Below are 22,463 nucleotides of genomic sequence, written 5' to 3' on the forward strand. Positions count from 1 at the left end.
TATAGACACATTTTTCAAGGGAAGATGCAAGTCTGGATTTTTACATGAAGTCCTCCAATTTTTAAACGCTGGCTCAAACAATTTAAAAATATAATACATAGGCCAAATAAAATACACCTGTGGATAAGTAAAAATAATGAAGATTCTGGATAGTGCACACCTGGGTTTGAAACCTAACTATGCCACATAACAACTATGTCCTTAGCTTCTCTAATCCTAAATTTTCTCATTTGTAAAATAGATTAAAAATAGTACCTGTAGGGGGCTTCCCTGGTGGCGCAGTGGTTGAGAATCCGCCTGCCGATGCAGGGGATACGGGTTCGTGCCCCGGTCCGGGAAGATCCCACATGCCGCGGAGCAGCTGGGCCCGTGAGCCATGGCCGCTGAGCCTGTGCGTCCGGAGCCTGCGCTCTGCAACGGGAGAGGCCACAACAGTGAGAGGCCCGCGTACCACAAAAAAAAAAAAAAAAAAAAAAATAGTACCTGTAAAAGAATCATTAAAAGGATTACATGAGATTTAAAAAAAGCACTCAGTACACAGTAAATGGTCAATAAATGTTAGCTAATGTTTATGCTAAGTAAATGAGTCAGGATTTAAAGTAAAGTTCACCTTCCTCCAAAGCTCATGCTTTTCACATTATATCACCATTCATTTAACCAGCTGAGGATCCTTCACGGTGATTTAAGGACCTCTCCTAATTTTGTTCCATCATGTAGTTCCCTTCGCCCCATATAATTGTGATTAATCCCCTGAACTTACTTTAGCTAGCACACTTAGAAAGCTAAACATTGGCCTTGGTCACCAATAAAAGAAATACCTAAAAAGTTTAGGCTCAACTATATCACAAAAGTTGTGTGTGCATGTGAATGTGTGTATGTATGTGTGTGTGTGTCCCATATCTCACTCTGCATGCCAAGATGTGTACATATTCCTAAAACCAGCATATTTTGTGATCTCAAGATACCTGCTAATGCATGGTATACATGCTTCCTTATCAACATGTAGCAGGAAAAGAGAACATCTTTACTCCTCAATTCTCAGCAAAACCCTGAATTTCACTTCTAATAGAACTAAGGTGACATGAGAATGGGATGGCAACCCCAGAACCAAAGCATACAATCAATGAAATGAACTGATCTGACTGGCTTAGTCTACCTAGGTTTTTGGCTTCACCACTAGATGCCCACAAGAGAAATTGGCAACTGTTTTAAAAAGGGATTGAGGAGAGGGTTATAAAAGAAAATATCAACAAATGTCCACTAAACTGGTTTTGAAATTTTGTTTGCTTGGAGAATTGAAGGGTAAGTTTTATTACCAGGGGGTGTTCAGATAGCCATGGACTGCACCAGTTATGCTCAGTGATAATTTTACATTAAATAATGCCACACTTTAACACAAAACAAAGTGATACTTAGTATCACAAACTCTTACAGCTTAAAAACTAGAAGAAATCTTAGAGAGCAGCTAATGCAACATATAATTTGATAGATAAATAAAAATGTTTCCTGAATAGCATAAATGTCATGCTTAACATCAAACTTAAAAGTTAATTGTAACTGGAATCCATATTTCTCTACTCATATTTATGTTTTCTTTGAGCAGCTTTGAAAAAAGATACAAAACAAACCTCAATCCTTAGAGAGAAAATTTAGATTGATAAAACATAAGCAATTTTTAAACTAGACTTACATTCTCTAAGTACTTCTAAGAGAAGACAACTGATGGATCCCTGTTTGAGGGAGGCAATAGATAATAGTCTCTACATCTGCCTGGACACATGCTATGGTCTCACATAGCCATTCATCTGGCTTGATATATTTTCAAGTTCTCCAGCCTATAATATGAAAAGAGAAAGGAGAAGAAGAAACAGAGAAAGGGGATGGGAAAGGAAGAGAAGGGAAGGGAAAGAAATAGCTTAATTAGTAGACCTTGTATTTTGTCAAAGGTAAATTTTTTTCAAGGTTTTCAGATTAAAAAAAAATTATATTGTTCTCGGATTTTGTCTCTGCCAACATCAATAGCAGAATATTGCCAGAAGTGGTAAGCAATGCAATACCATACCATACCATACCATGCCATATCATACTATATCATACATATATATATATATATATATATATACCATACATATACCAATATATACATATATATGCTTCACTTGATAGGGAAACCAAATCCATTATAAAATCTACATCTTTACAAGTTTTTTTGTTTGTTTAAGGATAACAACAGTAGTATGATAAACCTGTGTTCTATACTCCTAACTTGAAAGTTAAAACATTGTGTTTTTACAGCTTTCAAAGACATTCCATAATTGAACCCTCTAAAAGGTAAAGAATCTGTGCATATCCAAAGCAAGAAGAAAAATGAGCAAAGATTTCATAATGATTTTTCCCAAAACATACATTTATCAATCTCACTATTCTTCCTGGTATTTTTCTCACATAAAATGTATGATTTATAGCCTAGACTTTTAATGGAATAATGATTCTAATGTTAAGATTAACTATAGTGTGGATGGAACTGCTGTGTCAAACAACAGAACACAGGTTGAAAAAAGCCAATTTGGGGTTTAAATTAAAAATTAAAGATTGAAAAAAATTTTTTTTATTTATCTGGAAATAATAGCCTTCTGGGGCTATGTGATTATCATTATGTCCCTAATTCACTGGTAAATAAAGATTTACAGAGTATATATGTGGCTGCACAGCAAATAATCTTTGAACTACTTTTACCACTAGTTCAACCAGTTTGTTGGATGTTATTCATCAATGTTTCGCTTCAGGGAAAAAATACTTGGAACACTGTGAAAATTATTTCTTTAACAGATAGCACCAGATTTCTTTTTGTAGAGGGAACCAACTTTGTATAGGAAATGCAACGATACAAAAGTGAGTTCGGGAAAAGTGAAAGTGGTGATAGGTTGGCAAAAACAAGCACAACAGAAGAAATATTTAAAATTCTCCGCACTGGAGAAAAAGAGATAAAGTATCCTCTTTTGCTTGCCTTTAATTACCTATTGTATACACAGAGAATCAAAAGTGGGGAAGGTGTGATAACAAAGAAGAGAGAAGGGAGGCGCAAAGAGGATGAGGAAACACAACCAGGGAGCCTGAAACTCAACTTCTGGAAATAGCTACAGGACTTCTAAAAACAGGCATGTCTTACCATGAATTTTAAGTTATATGTGTTTCTTCAGGGTAAAACTCTCCATCTACTCAAAAATTCAGGAAAACCTGGACACAAATTCCTTAAATAAATGGTTTGGTGAAAAGTGAGGGGAAAGGCTAAATTCTCTGCTTCTTGGTTCATGTGGTGTGAAACAGAGACAGAGGCAGAATGGACAGACCATCCCCAAACTGACCTTATTCATCAGAAGATGATGACTTTATTCATCACTCATATCAAGGACCTTAAATAGTATCTAGCATGTAGTAGGTGCTTAATAAATATTTGTTGGTTGAAGGAATGAATGTATGCATGAATGAATTAATTAATGGAGAATCTGAAAGGCAGCAGTGATTTTAAGAAAGTAAGCCCTTTGGGAACCATGCAAATCCTGGAGAGGTGGTCATACTGTTATATATGAAATGAAGTTTCAAGTAATCTTATCAAAATCTTACAGGTCAATAAAAGCCTGGTTAACATCTAGTTTACATCTAGGTTAACATTTAAGACTTTGAAAAATCATTGTTTCAAGAATAAATATGACCAAAAGGTTTTTTTTTTAATCTTAAAGTATCTACTTTTGCTTGCCTTTAATTACCTATTGTACAGAGACTCAAAAGGTTTTTAAAGTTACTACTAAAACTAAATGTCCAGAGCATAATTTACAACTACTGGAAGAAAAGCATCCTGAAATACAGCTTTACAGACACTCTAGTTAAACCAAAAACTCTATCAGGCTGATTTCAAAGTATTAAAGGGTTAAGCCTAACAGATTACCTTAAAACTTAGTGGCTTAAAAGAGCAAAAAATATGCATCACCTCCCAGTTTCTATGGATTGAAATGTAAGAACTACTTAGCCCAGTGATCCTGGCTTGGAGTGTCACAGGAAGTTGCAGCCATGATGTTGGCCACGGCTCAGTTTTCTGAAGGTTTAAATAGGGCTGGAGGATTTCCTCCCAAGGTGGTTCATTCAAGTAGCTGGCAAGTCAGTACTGTTTCTTGGCAGAAGGATTCAGTTCCTCATTACAAGGATCTCTCCTTAGGGCTGCTTGAGTGTCCTCACAAGACAGCCAACTTCCACCAAAGCAAGTGATTTAAAAGAAAGACAGAAGCTTCAGTATATTTTACAACCACCCTTGAAAGTGACACACCATGACTTCCACCACATTTGATTCATTAGAGGAAAGTCACCAAGTACAGCCCATGGTCAAGAGGAGGGAAATTAGGCTCCACCTTTATAGACCGGCATGTCAAAGGTTTGGGGGACACTTTTTTTGTTGTTGTTGGTACGCGGGCTTCTCACTGCTGTGGTCTCTCCCGTTGCGGAGCACAGGCTCCGGACATGCAGGCTCAGCGGCCATGGGTCACGGGCCCAGCCGCTCTGCGGCATGTGGGATCTTCCCGGACTGGGGCACGAACCTGTGTCCCCTGCATTGGCAGGCGGACTCTCAACCACTGCGCCACCAGGGAAGCCCTGGGGGACACATTTTTAAACCACCACAATTACTGTGAGTCAAAAATTTTAAGTATTCAGTTAAAAAGCTATATTTTAAATATATGTTGTACTTCAGTAATACAATGCAATTTAACAATTTAATGACTTTTTTTTTTTTTTTTTTGGCTCCATTGGGTCTTTGTTGCCACGTTGCGGTGACCAGGGGCTACTCTTCATTGCGGTGTGAGGGCTTCTCATTGCAGGGGCTTCTCTTGTTGCGGGGCATGGGTTCTGGGTACGCAGGCTTCAGTAGTTGTGGCACACGGTCTTCAGTAGTTGTGGCACGTGGGTTTTAGTAGTTGTGGCTTGCGGGCTTTAGAGCTCAGGCTCAGTAGTTGTGGCGCACGGGCTTAGTTGCTTTGCGGCATGTGGGATCTTCCCGGACCAGGGATCAAACCCGTATCCCCTGCATAGGCAGGCGGATTCTTAACCAGTGCGCCACCAGTGAAGTCCCTTCAATGACTATTATTTTAGCAATTAGAAATGCATTATTTAGCAAATTAGAAGTAGTCCGTGAATAATATTCCTTTACTGTGTCACACTATTGAAGAATGTTGTTAAAATTAGATCTTAAATACAACTTCTTTAATGCCAAATCAGCAAGGTCTGCCAGGTTGATGAATTTTTATCTCATTTTTCCATCTTTATTCATTATTCCTAACAATTTTATTTAATTAAAACTTGGCCATCTCCAAATGAAACTGAAAATAGTTTTTAAAGACAGACATCAATGCTTTGCATTCTAACAAAGGACAACGTGTGTATATTTTCATGCATGCATTCCCAGAAAATGTGTAGGTATTTATAGGCACTGTAGTGTATCAGAATGAAATTGATAATTCATTAAAATCCCTTTAAAGAGCTGTCCTTGGCCATTGGGTCTGAAGATGAACTTCTAGCTCATGACATTTCCTTTTGAAGGAATCGCTTTAAGAACACAAGTTATATTAACTTTAATGTACACCACAACAAGAAATAAAAAACATCACAGTAAAAACATTCAGTTGAAGAATTGCTACCCTTAGGCAACACAGAGAATGTTACCACCAGGCTTTGTAAAACAATAAGTATTTGATATCTTTTAGGGACCACTACTAAAGTGTTTTTATGAATGAGGATATTAGATCTTACGATTCCTATATCTATTTGTGCTTTTGATTAATCACTTATTAATTTAAATAACAAAAAATCATGGAGATTGTTGACATACAAGAAAGAAAATTAGCATTAAATATTAGAGATCTTTCCTAAATAATGCATTGTTTGAATAACCAGACTTGCTTTTTTTTTTTTTTTGGTGGTACGCGGGCCTCTCACTGTTGTGGCCTCTCCCTTTGCGGAGCACAGGCTCCGGAAGCACAGGCTCAGCGGCCATGGCTCACGCGCCCAGCCGCTCCACGGCATGTGGGATCTTCCCGGACCGGGGCACGAACCCGGGTCCCCTGCATCGGCAGGCGGACTCTCAACCTCTGCGCCACCAGGGAAGCCCCCAGACTTGCTTCAATTAATATTTTCCATTGCATGTTTATTCATACCAGAAAGGGGAATAATTCATGTACAGACTACTGAACCAATTTTCTGCAAATGTTAGAGAAACAGTGGACACCTAATTTGACCGGAAAGGAAAAACATGACTGCCAGCTGACAATGATCATATTTTACTCTGAAATTATGGGTCAAAATTGTAATGTTTACCTCCCTACTTCACTTAAAAACGTGTTGTACTATTTTCCCATGTGTAATCCCCTCAAGGAACTTCTAATGTCATTGAGGAAATTAGACCAGTATACATAGAAGGATCCCAGAATCCCATTTAAGGCAGTCTATGAAGAAGTCCTGGGTTTTAATGATTATGGTATCAGAGGTCACACAATTCCAACATTGAATGCACCTCTAATATATATATTAGTGTCCCTTTAACTGAGACCCTATGAATAACATGATTCCTGTTAGAAATGGAAGTTATCAACAGATTTTTCTAAGGTTCTAAGGGCAATATAATTAGTAACAATAAAAGATATATAACCCATCAATAGTATAACATTTAACTGTTCATATACAAATTTTAATATTAACGAGCATCTCTTCCTCAAAGCAAGTCATACATAAGACTTACATTCCAAAAGGAGGACTCCATATGTACCTAGACCAAGCCAGAAACAAAAAATGAAAGTTTAATCTAGTGTTGTATTTGCAAGATTTAATAACTGGAATCTTGAAGAAAGTAAATAATTCTGGGTTAACTTAAGTGTTCAGCATATTTGCCATTCATCACTGGGTAGAGTATAGTCAAATTTGATCTTTTGCATTGTAATTGACAGGCATTTTTAACTATATATTTAAGGTAACCACAGAAAATAATATCATCCAACACTGATTCATCATAATAATTCATGATTAGTATTTTCTCAAAAAAAGACATTGAGTTATATGCTATTATAACCATATTAAATGCTTATTCATACTAATACAAAAAGGAAAACATAGTCACCTACTTGCACAAAGATTTCTAAGTTTATAATAGTTAATGATCTTCCTAATATTAAGAAACCTACAAAACTCTAGAGTGACTCAGATGCTCCACTGCAGACTAAACATTCTCGAACAAAAACCAGAGCTGGGCAGTAGTTAAAGCAGCAAAAACAACTTTTACTCAGGACTATCGCAATAAGGTAAAAGTGACTCAGTACCAAACCTGGATTAATTGCAAATACAGGGCAAGTGGGAATATACAACCAAGGAGTGGAAGGGGAGGGAGGGTAGTGGATGGAAAATTACTAAGGGGAACATCAGGGATAAGGAGAATTTCACCTAAACTGACCTAACAGGGTCCTTTGCTGAAGATAGGCCAGGGTAATCAGGCATCATCTGGGGGATGATGAAGGATGAAGAACCTGATCAGATATAGAGGGTGATCAGATATTGAGGATGGGGGACTCTTGCTAAACTGAATTGGCAGAGTTCTTGCTAAAACTGGATTTTACAAGGATGTATACAGGTGAGTCCAGGAGAAGGTTCAGGAGACTAACTAAAGTTTGGTCAATCAAGCAAAGAATCTGTCAACATAAACATAGATGATTTTAGGATACATACTGTAGTGATGTACAATCACTGCATGATCATTTTCATAGTTAACATCCAGTTTCAAAAAGTTCTAAGTGTGAACACACTTATCAGTAGAGTTTAAAAGAAAAAACTACAGTCATCCTTCAGTGTGCATGGGGGATTGGTTCCAGGATCCCCCGCAGATACCAAAATTGGACGGTGTTCAAGTCCCGCATATAAAATGGCATAGCATTTTCATACATAACCTACGCACATCTCCCATATACTTTAAATCATCTCTAAATTACTTATAATACCTATTTCAATGTAAATGCTATGTAAATAGTTGTAAATAAAATGTAAATGCTATGTAAATAGCTGCAGACATGGTGCAAACTCAAGTTTTGCTTTTGGAACTTTCTGGAATTTTTTTAAAATATATTTTTAATCCACAGTTGGTCGAATCCACGGATACAGAACCTGCAGATACAGAGGGCCAACTGTATTTTTTTCATAATTGTGAGCACATGGAAGGTCATTCTAAACATATTTTCAAAGTTCAAAACTGTAAAGAAAGAGGCTGATAGATTTGAAAACATAAACATTTCAGAAATTTGAATAATCAAATGCCATTATCAATGTTTACAAAAGACACACTGGCCTCAGCACTAGTCCATTGAGCCAATAAGAAGCCTCCACCTTTGAATTTTTTTTTTTTTTTTTTTTTTTTTTTGCGGTACGCGGGCCTCTCACAGTTGTGGCCTCTCCCGTTGCGGAGCACAGGCTCCGGATGCACAGGCTCAGCGGCCATGGCTCACGGGCCCAGCCGCTCCGCGGCATGTGGGATCCTCCCGGACTGGGACACGAACCCGCGTCCCCTGCATCGGCAGGCGGATTCTCAACCACTGCGCCACCAGGGAAGCGCCTGAATTTCTTATATTCACTGTTGCCCCTACTAGGAACTCTGTTGCTCAGGTCTCCAGATATCCTTATTTCTCTCACTTCCTTCAAATTTCTACTCTACTGTCACTTTCTCAGTGGGGCCTTTCATGACCACTTTATATAAAATAAATGACATGCCTCCCCCAAAAGAAGCAGGTATTCTTATTCCCCCTTACCCTACTTTATTTTGTCCAGAGAATTTGTCTCCATCTGACATACTGTGTATTTAGTTGTTTGTTTATTTTCTGTCTCTATTCCCACTCCAAACAAAAGCATGATCCATGAGGTTAGGACTTTATTTTGCCACTGCCATATCCCCAGTAACTAGAATGGTTGCTGCTCCATAGTCTGTGCTCAACAGGTTTTCATTAAATGAATTCATAAAAGAAAAAAAGGATTTTAAAATATTGCTACATGCTGCCAGATTACCTTCCCAAAATGTTGCAGCAATCACCACTATTCTGCAATATGTAAGAATGACTGTAACTGCTTTCCCATACTTTCACCAACACTAGACATTATCAATCTATTATGTATTTATTTATTTATTATCAAAAGGATAGGTGTAGCTTTTATCAAATGAATAGTCAAACCTAATTTATAGCCAGGAGTATATATCTTTGTTGACAAATTCCTATGTAACACACTATACAGAATGCAAACAGAAACAATGCAGATTAAGTTTCAGAGTTAATATCCTCAATAGTTCATGCTCGTGCCTTTTAGCTCTAAGAATTAAAATGCAAATAAAATACATCTTCAGGGGAACCTGTGTAAGGCAGTAATCCCTCCATTTCAAGAAAGCATCTTTCAGCCAGCACCATCCTTCTGTGAAATAAGCAGTTTCTCTGGCAGGTCTGAAAGAAAGAATGAGAAAAATGAAAGGATCACTCATTATAACTGCCCTCCTGGAATCCTTTCAAGAATATGCTTCCATGACGATAAAGAGAATTCAGAGGCTAAGAGGCACTCTACTAAGATTTACGGGAGGCTTTGGAATAGATCCACATGAAAGATAAATACAAATGTGCAAAAGAAAGAAGGATGTGGCAGTGGTAAAGACATTCCTCATGTGACATGGAAGATCCCGAGGAACAGTGATTCTGGGGATGCAAACTCAGCCTGTTGAATAGCTCTTGAGAATGACAGCTGTAAAAGAACATCGAGCAATTGGAAGACCTATGGGGAAATTGGCTTAGAATCTGAAACTAGATGGTCTGCATGATAAAGTTTCTAAGGCACAGATTATCTTTAAAATGTCTCAGTGTTCAAAGATCACTGCCATACCCAATGTAGAAATTACAAAGATGGGCCATTCTTTGGATAGTTCTGAGTTAATACAAATAATAGCATAAACCAAAATTAAAACAACATTCTGCCATTCTTTTCTTTTTAAGTTATTCTTTCCTCTCATATTTAATAGGATTTTTAAAAGTAAAATAGCTGTCTTTCCAAATTGCAAACTATAGATGTTCTATATAAACGCCAAATAGTCAGGCTTACTTCTAATATTAGCCAAATTCCCCATCTGAGAGACAGAACTTAAGCTGGCATTAAAGAAAAAAAAAAATAATTAATTAAATACTGCCAGATTACAGAAGACTTGGATCATTTCAATGATGTTGCCAACAGATGGCAAATTCAGGGCAATGGAAGATAATGCCAAAATAATTCCTTCTCGAGCCAGGATCCAAGCTAAGAGTGTGCTCTCTGAGAAACAATGATTCTGCTCACTGCTGAGGAAAAAGACATACACACACAAATATTAGGAGAAATATAATCAAATCTATAGAAATTAAGGCTGAGAACTAAGGTTAAAAATATTCTAGTAGAAGGAAAGGAAAAGGAGAAGGAATATTTTAAATATACCAATTAAGAATAAAATTATATTAAAATTATTCAGTGGTAATAATGCTGACCTTTTTAAAGCAGTATATGTATAGTCCATGTCCTTTTACAAGTATGTTCTCATTCAACCCACAGGAACGCTATGAGCTTGATTTTATTATTACCCACATTTTACAGATAGGGAAACTGAGGGATAAAGAAGTTAAATAACCTTCCCAAGGTCACAACTTGTAAGTGGTAGAGCCAAGATTCACTGCTAGACATTCTGATTCCAGAGACCCTACCCTTGGACATCACACCACTATGTATCAGGTTGAATGTTGCATGTAAACACCCAAAAGGCAGTTTAACTTTCTGTTTGAAGGCAACCCAACTCTGTAAGCCTGGTTCACTATGACAGCATTGCTCTGCTCACATAAAACTCAAAGATTCATTGATTCAAACATTTATTTATTTATTCATTTATTTATTTATTTGGTACGCGGGCCTCTCACTGTTGTGGCCTCTCCCGTTGCGGAGCACAGGCTCCGCAGCCATGGCTCACGGGCCCAGCCGCTCCACAGCATGTGGGATCTTCCCGGACCGGGGCACGAATCCGTGTCCCCTGCATCGGCAGGCGGACTTTCAACCACTGCACCACCAGGGAAGCCCAATTCAAACATTTAATTAGCACTACGTATAACACAAACATCACATCAGGCACTAGAGAGATGACAATTTATTTCCAGTTCAGAAACAGCTTATAGCCCAGCAGGAAATAATACAGATATGTAAACAAAAATAATCATAATGTGATACAGGAAGTGACATCCTATAAGGTACATTTAAAATATAAAAAGTTACAGACTTACCAAAATACTATTGCATTTTTATCTCAGGCAGGGAGGGGGAAATGAGAAGAAAGAAAAGGATAAGAAAGAAATAATGGCTGAAAGCTTGCCAAACCTGGGGAGAGATTTGGATATTCAAGTTCATGGAGCATATGGGTCATGCTAAAACTTCAATTCAAAATAATCTTCTCCAAGACACAGCATAAGAAAACTGCCTAAAATCAAAGTCAAAAAGAGAGTTTAAAAAGCAGCAAGAAAAATTAAATTTCTTTCATACAAGGAAACCTCCATAAGGTTATTAGCAGATTTCTCAGCAGAGACATTACAGACCAAGAAAGAATGGGAAGATATATTCAAAGTGGTGAAAGAAAAAAAACTGCCATCCCAAGAATACCCAGCAAAGTTATCCTTCAGAAATGAAGATGAGATAAAGAATTTCGTAAGACCTACCTTTCAAGAAACACTGAAAGCAATTCTTGAGGGTGAAATGAAAGGATACCAACTAGTAACATGAAAACTTATGAAAATAAATAACACACTAGTGAAGGCAATATATAATCAAATTCAGAATACACTAATACTGTAATATGGTGGTATATTAACCACTTAACGCTAATATAAAGGTTTAAGAACAAAAGTAATGAAAATAGTTATAGTTACAAAAACTTATTAATGGATGCACAATATAAAAAGATGTAAAGTATAACATCAAAAATATAAAATGTAGAGGGGAAATGAAACAGTAGAGTTTTCACATGCAATTGAAGTTTAGCTGTTATCAGCTTAAAACAGACTGTTATAACTATAAGATATGTGAGGTAAGCCTCAGGGTAACCACAAAGCAAAAACCTCTAGTAAATACATGCAAGATAGAGAAAGACATCAAAATATACTGCCATGGAAAATAATTAATTTACAAAGGAAGACAGCAAGAGAGGAACAAAGGAATATAGGAATTACAGAACAGCAAGAAAACAATTAATGAGATGGCAACAGCAAGTACCTACCTATCAATAATTACTTTAAATGTAAATGGATTAAATACTTCAATCAGAAGGCACAGTGGCTGAATGGAGACAAAATAAGACCCAACCATATGCTGCCCACGAGAGACTTACTTCAGCTTCAAGGACACATATAAGTTCAAAGTGAAGGGATGGAAAATGTTATCCCACACAAATGGATACCAAAAGAGAGCAGGGGTAGCTATACTTATAGCAGACAAAATTAATATACTTCAAGTAAAAAATGGTAACAAGAGACAAAGAAGGTCATTATATAATGATAAGGGGTCAATTCATTAAGATAATATAACAATTGTAAGTATATATGCATCCAACATCAGAGCATTTAAATATATTAAGCAAATATTAACAGATCTGAAGGATTAATAGACAATAATGTAATCATAATAGTAGGTTACTTCAATATCCCACTTCAAAAATGGATAGATTAATCCAGACAGAAAATCAATAAGGAAATATTAAATTTGAACTATACTTTAGACAAAACAGACCCGACAAATATATACAGACATCCCATCCAACAGCAGCAGAATACAGTTTTCTCAAACACACATGGCATATTATCCAGGATAGGTCATATGTTAGGTAACAAAACAAATATCAAAAAATTTAAAAAGATTGAAATTACACCATATATATTTTCTGACCACAATGGAATGAAACTAGAAATCAATAACAGGGGAAAAATGGGAAAATTTATTAAAATGTGGAAATTAAACAAGATGCCACTGAACAACCAATGGATCACAAGAAATCAAAATGGGAATCAAAAAATACCTTGAAATGGACAAAAATGAAAAAATATACTAAAACTTATGGGATGCAGCAAAAGCAGTGCTAAGAGGGATGTTTATAGCAATAAATGCCTACATTAAGAAAAAAGAAAGATCTCAAACAACCTAACTTTACACCTTAAGAAACTAGATAAAGAATAATAAACTAAGCTTAAAGTTAGAAGGGAAGACATAAAAAAAATCAGAACAAAAATAAATGAAATAGAGAATGAAAAACACAGAAATGATCAATGAAACTAAGAGCTGATTCTTTGAAAAAATAAACAAATTTGACAAACCTTTAGCTAGTCTCACCAAGAAAAAAATGAGTACTCAAACAAATAAAATTATAAATGAAAAAGGTAACAGTACAACTGTTAAAACACAAAGGATCATAAGAGACTACTATGAATGATTATATGCCAACAAATTGGACAACCTAGAAGAAATTAATTACATTTTGAGTAACAAACAACCTACTAACCCTGAACCATGAAGAAATAGAAAATCTGACAGATCAGTAACCAGTAAAGAGACTGAAGCAGTAATCAAAAACCTCCCAACAAGGAATATCCCAGGACCAGATAGTTTCCCAGATAAGTTCTACCAAACATTTAAATAAGAATGAATGCCAATCATTCTCAAACTCTTCCAAAAAATTGAAGAGGAGGCAACATTTCCAACCTCAGTTTCTTAGGCTAGCATTACTTTACACCAAAGACAGATATGGATACTACAAGAAAAGAAAACTACAGGCTAATATCCCTAATGAACATAGATGCAAAAATTCTCAAAAAAATACTAGGTAACCAAATTCAACATCACATTAAAAGAATTTTAGGACTTCCATGGTGGCACATTGGTTAAGAATCTGCCTGCCAATGCAGGGAACACAGGTTCGAGCCCTGGCCCAGGAAGATCCCACATGACACAGAGCAACTAAGTCCATGCACCAAAACTACTGAGCCTGCGCTCTAGAGCCTGTGAGCCACAACTACTGAGACCACGTGCCACAACTACCAAAGCCCATGCACCTAGAGCCCATGTTCCACAAGAAGAGAAGCCACCTATATGAGAAGCCCACACACTGCAACAAAGAGTAGCCCCCACTCTCCACAACTAGAGAAAAGCCTGCGTGCAGCAATGAAGACCCAATGCAGCCAAAAATAAATAAATAAATAAATAAATAAATTTATTAAAATAAAATAAATAAAAGAATTTTACACCATGATCAAGTGGGATTTATTCCTGAGATGAAAGGGTGGCTCAACATACAAAAATCAATAAATGTGATACACCACATTAATAAAATGAAAGATTAACATCATATGACGATCTCAATGAATGCGGAGAAATCATCTGACAAAATTCAACATCATTTCATGATAAAAACTCTCAGCAAATTAGGTATGGAAGGAATGTACCTCAACATAATAAAGATCATTATATGATAAGCCCACAGCTAACATCATACTCAACAGGGAAAGGTTGAAAGCTTTTGCTCTAATATCAGGAGCAAGACAAGGGTGTCTACTCTCACTACTCCTATTCAACATAATACAGAAAGTCCTAGCCAGAGCAATTAGTCAAGAAAAAGAATAAAATGCAAAAGGCATCCAAACTGGAGAGGAAGAAATAAATTGTCTTAGTTTGCTAACGACATGATCTTGTATATAGAAAATGCTAAAGAAACTACCAAAAAAACTGTTAGACCTGATAAACAAATTCAGTAAAGTTTCAGGATAGAAAATCAACATACAAAAATCATTGCAATCACAGCAAGATCCTTTTTGACCCACCTCCTAGAGAAATGGAAATAAAAACAAAAATAAACAAATGGGATCTAATGAAACTTAAAAGCTTTTGCACAGCAAAGGAAACCATGAACAAGACCAAAAGACAGCCTTCAGAATGGGAGAAAATATTTGCAAATGAAGCAACTGACAAAGGATTAATCTCCAAAATTTATAAGCAACTCAGGCAGCTCAATAACAAAAAAACAAACAACCCAATCCAAAAATGGGCAGAAGAACTAAATAGACATTTCTCCAAAGAAGATATACAGATTGCCAACAAACACATGAAAGAATGCTCAACATCATTAATCATTAGAGAAATGCAAATCAAAACTACAATGAGATATCATCTCACACTGGTCAGAATGGCCATCATCAAAAACTCTAGAAACAATAAATGCTGGAGAGGGTGTGGAGAAAAGGGAACACTCTTGCACTGCTGGTGGGAATGTAAACTGATAGAGCCACTATGGAGAACAGTATGGAGGTTCCTTAAAAAACTACAACTAGAATTACCATACGACACCACAATCCCACTACTGGGCATATACCCTGAGAAAACCATAATTCAAAAAAAGTCATGTACCACAATGTTCACTGCAGCTCTATTTACAATAGCCAGGACATGGAAGCAACCGAAGTGTCCATCAGCAGATGAATGGATAAAGAAGATGTGGCACATATATACAATGGAGTATTACTCAGCCATAAAAAGAAATGAAACTGAGTTATTTGTAATGAGGTGGATAGACCTGGAGTCTGTCATACAGAGTGAAGTAAGTCAGAAGGAGAAAAACAAATACCGTATGCTAACACATATATATGGAATCTAAGAAAAAAAAATGTCATGAAGAGATTAGTGGTAGGATGGGAATAAAACACAGATCTACTAGAGCATGGACTTGAGGGTATGGGGAGGGGGAGGGGTAAGCTGTGACGAAGTGAGAGAGTGGCATGGACATATATACACTACCAAATGTAAAATAGATAGCTAGTGGGAAGCAGCTGCATAGCACAGGGAGATCAGCTCGGTGCTTTGTGAACACCTAGAGGGGTGGGATAGGGAGGGTGGGAGGGAGACGCAAGAGGGAAGAGATATGGGAACATGTGTATACGTATAACTGATTCACTTTGTTATAAAGCAGAAACTAACACACCATTGTAAAACAGTTATACTCCAATAAAGATGTTTAAAAATCAATTGCATTGGTATATACTAACAATGAACTATATGAAAAAAGATAAAGAAAACAATCCCATTTACAACAAAGTCAAAAACAATGAAAAATACTTAGAAATAAATTAACCAAGTTAGTGAAAGATCTATACACTGAAAACTATAATACATTCATGAAGAAATTAAAGAAGCCACAAATAAATGGAGAGAGATACTGTTTTCATAGGTCAGAACTAATATTGTTAAAATGTCCATACTACCCAAAGCAATCTACAGATTCAGTGCAATCCCTAACAAGTTTCCTAAAGCATTTTTCATAGATATGGATAAAACAACTATAAAGTTGTATGTAACCACAAAAGACCCTGTACAACAAAGCAATCTTGAGAAAAAACAAAGCTAGAGGCATGATACATCCTGATTTCAAGCTATATTATAAAGCTATAGTAATCAAAACAGTATGATACTGGCATAAAAATAGACACATAGACCAATGGAATAGAATCAAGGGTGTAGATTTAAACCCTTGCACATGTGCTCATATAATTTTGACAAGGGAGGCAAGAATACTCGATGGGGAAAGAATAGTCTCTTCAATAAATGATGTTGAAAAAAAAATGGATAGTCACATGCAAGAGAATGAAACTGGACCCCTATATTATACCATTCACAAAAATGCAATGCATTAAAGACTTAAATGTAAGGTCTGAACTGGTAAAATTCCTGGTAGAAAATATAGCGAAATGCTCCTTGCCATAGGTCTTGGCAATGATATTTTTGGATGTGAAACTAAAAGCACAAGCAACAAAAGCAAAATCACCAAGTGGGATTATATCAAATTAAACAGCTTCTGCGCAGCAAAAGAAAAAATCAACAGAATGAAAAGGCAACCTATGGAATGGAGCACATGTATGCAAACCATATATTTGATAAAGGGTTAATATCCAAAATATATAAGGAACTCATATAACTCAATAGCAAAAAAAAATCTGATTTTAAAATGGGCAGAGGACTTGAATAGACATATTTCCAAAGAAGATATACAAATAGCCAACAGGTACATGAAAAGTTGCTCAACATCGTTAATCAACAGGGAAGTGCGAAACAAAACCACAATGAGATACTACCTCACACCTGATAAAATGACCATTATCAAAAAGACAAGAAATAGCAACTGTTGGCAAGGATGTAGAGAAAAAGGAGCCCTTGTGCACTGCTGGTGGGAATGTAAATTGGTGCAGCCACTATGGAAAACAGTATGGGGGTTCTTGAAAAAATTAAAAATAGAAATACCATATGATCCAGAAATCCCACTACTGGGTATTTAACTGAAGAAAACAAAAGCACTAATTCAAAAAAATATATGCACCCTCATGTTTACTGCAGCATTTTTTACAATAGCCAAGATATGAAAATAACCTGTGTCCATCAATGAATGAATGGATAAAGATGACATGATTATTATATATATATACACACATATATACATATGTGTATATATACATATATGTATATATACACATATTTACATGTATATACATATATTATACTACACACACAATGGAATACTATTCAGCCAGGAAAAATGAAATCTACCATTTGCAACAACATGGATGGAACTTAAGGGCATTGCGCTAAGTTAAATAAGTCAGATAGAGAAAGACAAATACCATGTGATCTTATTTAATATGTGAAATTTTAAAAAACAACAAATGAACAAACAAAAACTAGTTCATAGATACTTGCCAGAAGTGGGGGGTAGGAGATAGTTAAATGGGCAAAGGGGGTCAAAATAAATGTCATGGAGATGTAATGTACAGTATGAGAATTATAGTTAATAATACTGTGTTGCATATTTGAAAGTTGCTGAGAGTAGATCTTAAAAATCTTGATCACAAGAAAACCAATTGGAACTATGTATGGGGTGATGGTGATGGATATTAACTAGACTTACTGTGGTGACCATTCTGCCATATACACAAGTATCAAATCATTATGCTTTATACCTGCAACTAATATAACGTTATACGTTAATTATAATACCTCAATTTTTAAAAAAGTATTCAAATATAAAATGCAGGCTTCAGCAAAAGAAAAGGCAAAAAATATTTTTTACGTAAGCAGTACTCTAGTTGATAACTTTTTCCACAGGGGCTTAGATTAACAATTCTAAACAACTGTATATGTATATTGGAACTGAACAATGAAGTAAATGGATGGTGGATGGTGGAAGCAGGTTTTTCACTATTTGAGAGGAAATTATAGACAAGCAAGGGGACAAAACTAGAATGATCCCTGTGGTAATGGATTAGATGGGAGACATCAGTATAAACTCATGTTTAGCTTAATATAAATATAGATGGAGGGCTTCACTGGTGGCGCAGTGGTTGAGAGTCCGCCTGCCGATGCAGGGGACACGGGTTCGTGCCCCGGTCCGGGAAGATCCCACATACCGCGGAGCGGCTGGGCCCATGAGTCATGGCCGCTGAGCCTGCGCGTCCGGAGCCTGTGCTCCACAACGGGAGAGGCCACGGCAGTGAGAGGCCTGCGTACCGCAAAAAAAATTAATAATAATTAATTTTTAAATATATATATATATATAGATGGAAATGTATAGAAATACTTACAGATATGTGTATATGCACAGGTTTATATACTTACATATACTTCCTTGTTCTGTCAGCTGTGAGGGCTAAGAGAAACAACATGCCAGTAGCAGCTAATACACCAAAAGCCCAAATTTTGATTTCTAATACCATGCTCAATAAAAGAAACCAAAGCTACCTGGAGAAATGTCTGATTCTAGGACTTGGGAAGTAATTATTCAAGATGGGCATGGAATATCTTGTACAGAGTAATTTTTAAAATAAGCCAAAATTTGTAAGGGTATGCCAAAATGGTACAGAAACCAACTGCAAGAGCTCCCAAAGGCCAAAGCTGGAACAATTTGAGCAACAAATAATAAAGTTGTATTAGATTATAACCCAAAGTATAAAATACTCATAAATCCATACTAATCTAAATAACTGATTGAATAAATAAACAGAGGGAAAATACAGAAATCTCAATCTCACCTGGAGAATATTCTGCAAAATACATGAACAGTACTCCTCAAACTATCAAGGTCATCAAATACAAGGGAAGTCTAAGAAGCTATCACAAACAAGAGGAGCCTAAGGAAACATGACATGTAAATGTAATGTAGTATTTTGGATGGGATCCTGGAACAGAAAAAAGACATTAGATGACAAAAACTAAAGAAATCTGAGTAAAATCTGGACTTTAGTTGGTAAGAATGTATCAATGCTGGTCCATCAGTTGGGCTAAATGTATCATACTAATGTATATATTAATAATAGGGGAAACCAAATATGAAGTATTATGGGAACTCTCTGTACTATCTTCACAACTTTTGTGTAAGTCAAAAACTACTATAAAATGTAAAAGTTTATTAAATATAAATATCTATCATAAGAAATAAAAAGAATTTAAAGAATGTATGTATCAAAGTGAATATTTTTACATTTATGAGTTTCTAAAAAGAAAAATAGCATCCTATGAATATGTACCTCCAAGTATTACGTGGTTAAGTACCTTAAAAACTTATACACGGGAAAGATGGACATTTTTCTCAATATGTAAGAACACTACAATAACAGAGCAACTTTTTAGCAAATTCCAAGAAGTAGGACTTCTGAATAAAATAAAGGACTCGAGTAAAGAGTTGCAGGACAAACCTGAAGTGGATAGAATTGGTATTATTAAAGAATAAGACTGTCTCCCTAAATGACTCTCTCTCGATTCCTAGGAAGGCTTGTTCTTATTTTTCTAACCAAAACTTTCAAAAAGATAGGCTTGAAATGAACTTACAAAGACTGAATGGACAGTGGTCAATTGTCAAATCAATTGAACAAAAGAGGATCATGGACACTCAGAGCTGGCAAAATCACCAGGGTCAAACCTTTATTTCTTACATGAGGAGGCTGAGATGCAGAGAGATGAGGTGTCTTGTCCTACAAAATATGTGCAGCTGGTGATTCAGGATTCTAGAGCCGAATTTCCTCTATCTCCAGGGCCATGCTTCTCTCAGTGATAACACCACTGACAGCAAATGACTGCTACCTGTTATTTCTTATAGCCATTGCTTCCCCAGTACACTCTCATTCTCTCCCCTCTCTTGGGATAGACAAAGGTTTTTCTATCAAAATCCACTTACTCACTGAGCATATACAGAGACTCAAATAGTTCTCTAAGCAGTACCCCATGCATCCTCTACCCAGGATAAGAAGTGACACAATTGATAACAGTAAACTTCTAGTCCATTCCTAAAAGACAAGAAAAGGTACTAATATAAAGCAGCTATGCCCTAAGGTGACAAGTTAATACTGGAACTGGAGTGAACAGCCTCCTACCATAATAAACCCAGAAACCTCATTAAAGTAATGTTTGCTTATTAAACTGGAACCCATTAAAAGTAATCAACAAAAAGTGATCTATTTCTTCTACTATATTAATTTAATTTGGATGAGAATAATCTATACCTCGAATTAATCACTTCAATGGGAGTTGGTTAAAACAGTTAGGTTTTCCAGCCTATCAATTTTTAAACTAAAATGGAGAAAAACACAAAAACAGTTCAGTTTAAATAAAAGTACTTTGAAGCTTTGAACTTCAAAATAATCAGATATTGAGCAGACATAGCTATTTTTCCAACTTAGATCCTAATTAGTTTTCTTCGGTCTGAGGCTGATATGCATCCAATAAACTTGCAAATTTAGCAATTATCTGTGAAAATCTTTTCCTTTAAATAACTTGAGAGTTGTCTCCTGGGACTAAAAATATAAGCAACAGATAGAGAAATGTTTAAAAATGACAAATTTGCCCGACTAAAATATACTTAGAAATGTGAAAAATCTGTGCTTAAATAAGTTACCTCAAAATCGCATCACGTGACCATGAATTTCAAACTTATTAAACTTTCAAAATCTCAAAGGTGTAAGGAAAATGTCAGCAGTTCCTGGCAAGCAAGAGTAAACTTTATACTATGATAATGCTTCACAGACTGCAAAATCTGAATTTCAGAGCAGAAAGAAATCTCAGCAACCACCTAAATGAAATTCTGTGTTTCACATTTGTTCATTATCCTTACAGTCTGAGTTAACTCCCAGAAGGGACAAGGGTAGTGGGATTTAAACCCCAGGGTACTGCCTGCTCACTCAGTGCTTGCCACCTCTTCCCATCATAACATGCAGCCCTGTCAGTTTCCTCTCTTCAGAGCTGGGTGGCTGCCAGGCTTATATAACAAAGAAACCTGCAATCCCTCATCCTCATCTGTTTTCTTGGTTCCTCTTCACCCTAAAAGTCAAGACTATTTACTTTGGGATCTTTATTTCCTCATAGAGCACAAGACCTGACTGTTTGCTTTCTAGCTTAAAGCAATAGGTCTAAAATATAATACAACCTTTATTCTTTTCCTTCTAAAATAGGGTGACAGTAAGTAAAATATATCTTTCGGGTCCAGGATGAGCAAAAGAGAAGTTATTAAAGTATATGCTAATTAAAGAATAATCATACTAAGTGGAGCTCCCCTCAGTGACTCAACATACTTGGTTTTGTGGCAAAGAAGCAGGCTCTGGAGTCAGACTTCCAGAGACCTTAAATCCTGCTTCTCCCACTGATTAACTGTGTGACTTTAAGCTCGATGCTCTTCTTACCACATCCTCACCAGTTTTATAGTTCAAAAAAAAAAAAGGAAAGAAAATATCAATATACATATATTTATATATATGAAATTATTAAAATATGTAATTATATATAAAATTATATATATAAGCCCCTGGATTACTGCCTCAATGCCTCTTTTTAAAGTATCAAATAACACATTACTTCATTACTTTTGATCTTTCAGGGGTTATCTCTGCTATCCAGGGGCTACTTACACAAGTTCCTTAAAATTTCCAAGTCTCAGGTTTCCTCATGTATAATCCTTAAAGAATTAAAGGAGACAACAACTATTCTGCTATGCATTAAATGTAGAGATTTAGCAGACTTTTCACCCTCTTCTAGGCTTCTCCCTTTATAACGGAGGCTAGGATCTTAGGAACTATATTTCTCAGACTCCTTTGCCAATGTGATTCTAGATATAGTTTAGTTTCTACAACTCGGGTGAGTTTTGGAAGACAGAGACAGCTACAGTACATTACTCTTCGTTTGGTGGTGGCAGGTAATCATGTGACCTCTGGCATACATAATGCTTCACAGTGGCCTCTGGATATTTCCCACCCCCATCCCCACCCACACCTCAGCATTACCTATCTTCATGCTACAAGTTGTCTCTTTTCCTAACATGGCAAAAGCAGCAA

The 22,463-nt window shown here is 36.2% G+C and overlaps 1 long non-coding RNA gene across 2 annotated transcripts in view; it reads right to left on the minus strand.

The window, feature by feature from the left end:
• Window positions 1-1,801: 1,801 nt before the first annotated feature.
• The window catches only part of LOC136794186 (uncharacterized), a 199,240-nt gene continuing 178,578 nt past the window's right edge, over window positions 1,802-22,463 (minus strand). For both annotated transcript variants that reach the window (XR_010840573.1, XR_010840572.1), the window contains 3 exons: window positions 9,422-9,509; window positions 6,782-6,808; window positions 1,802-1,835 (listed from right to left, as the gene is read on the minus strand). This is a non-coding gene — a long non-coding RNA (uncharacterized lncRNA). The remainder of the gene's footprint in view (window positions 1,836-6,781; window positions 6,809-9,421; window positions 9,510-22,463) is intronic.

Source organism: Kogia breviceps, chromosome 4 (assembly GCF_026419965.1).
Source record: "Kogia breviceps isolate mKogBre1 chromosome 4, mKogBre1 haplotype 1, whole genome shotgun sequence".
Lineage (NCBI taxonomy): Eukaryota > Metazoa > Chordata > Mammalia > Artiodactyla > Physeteridae > Kogia > Kogia breviceps.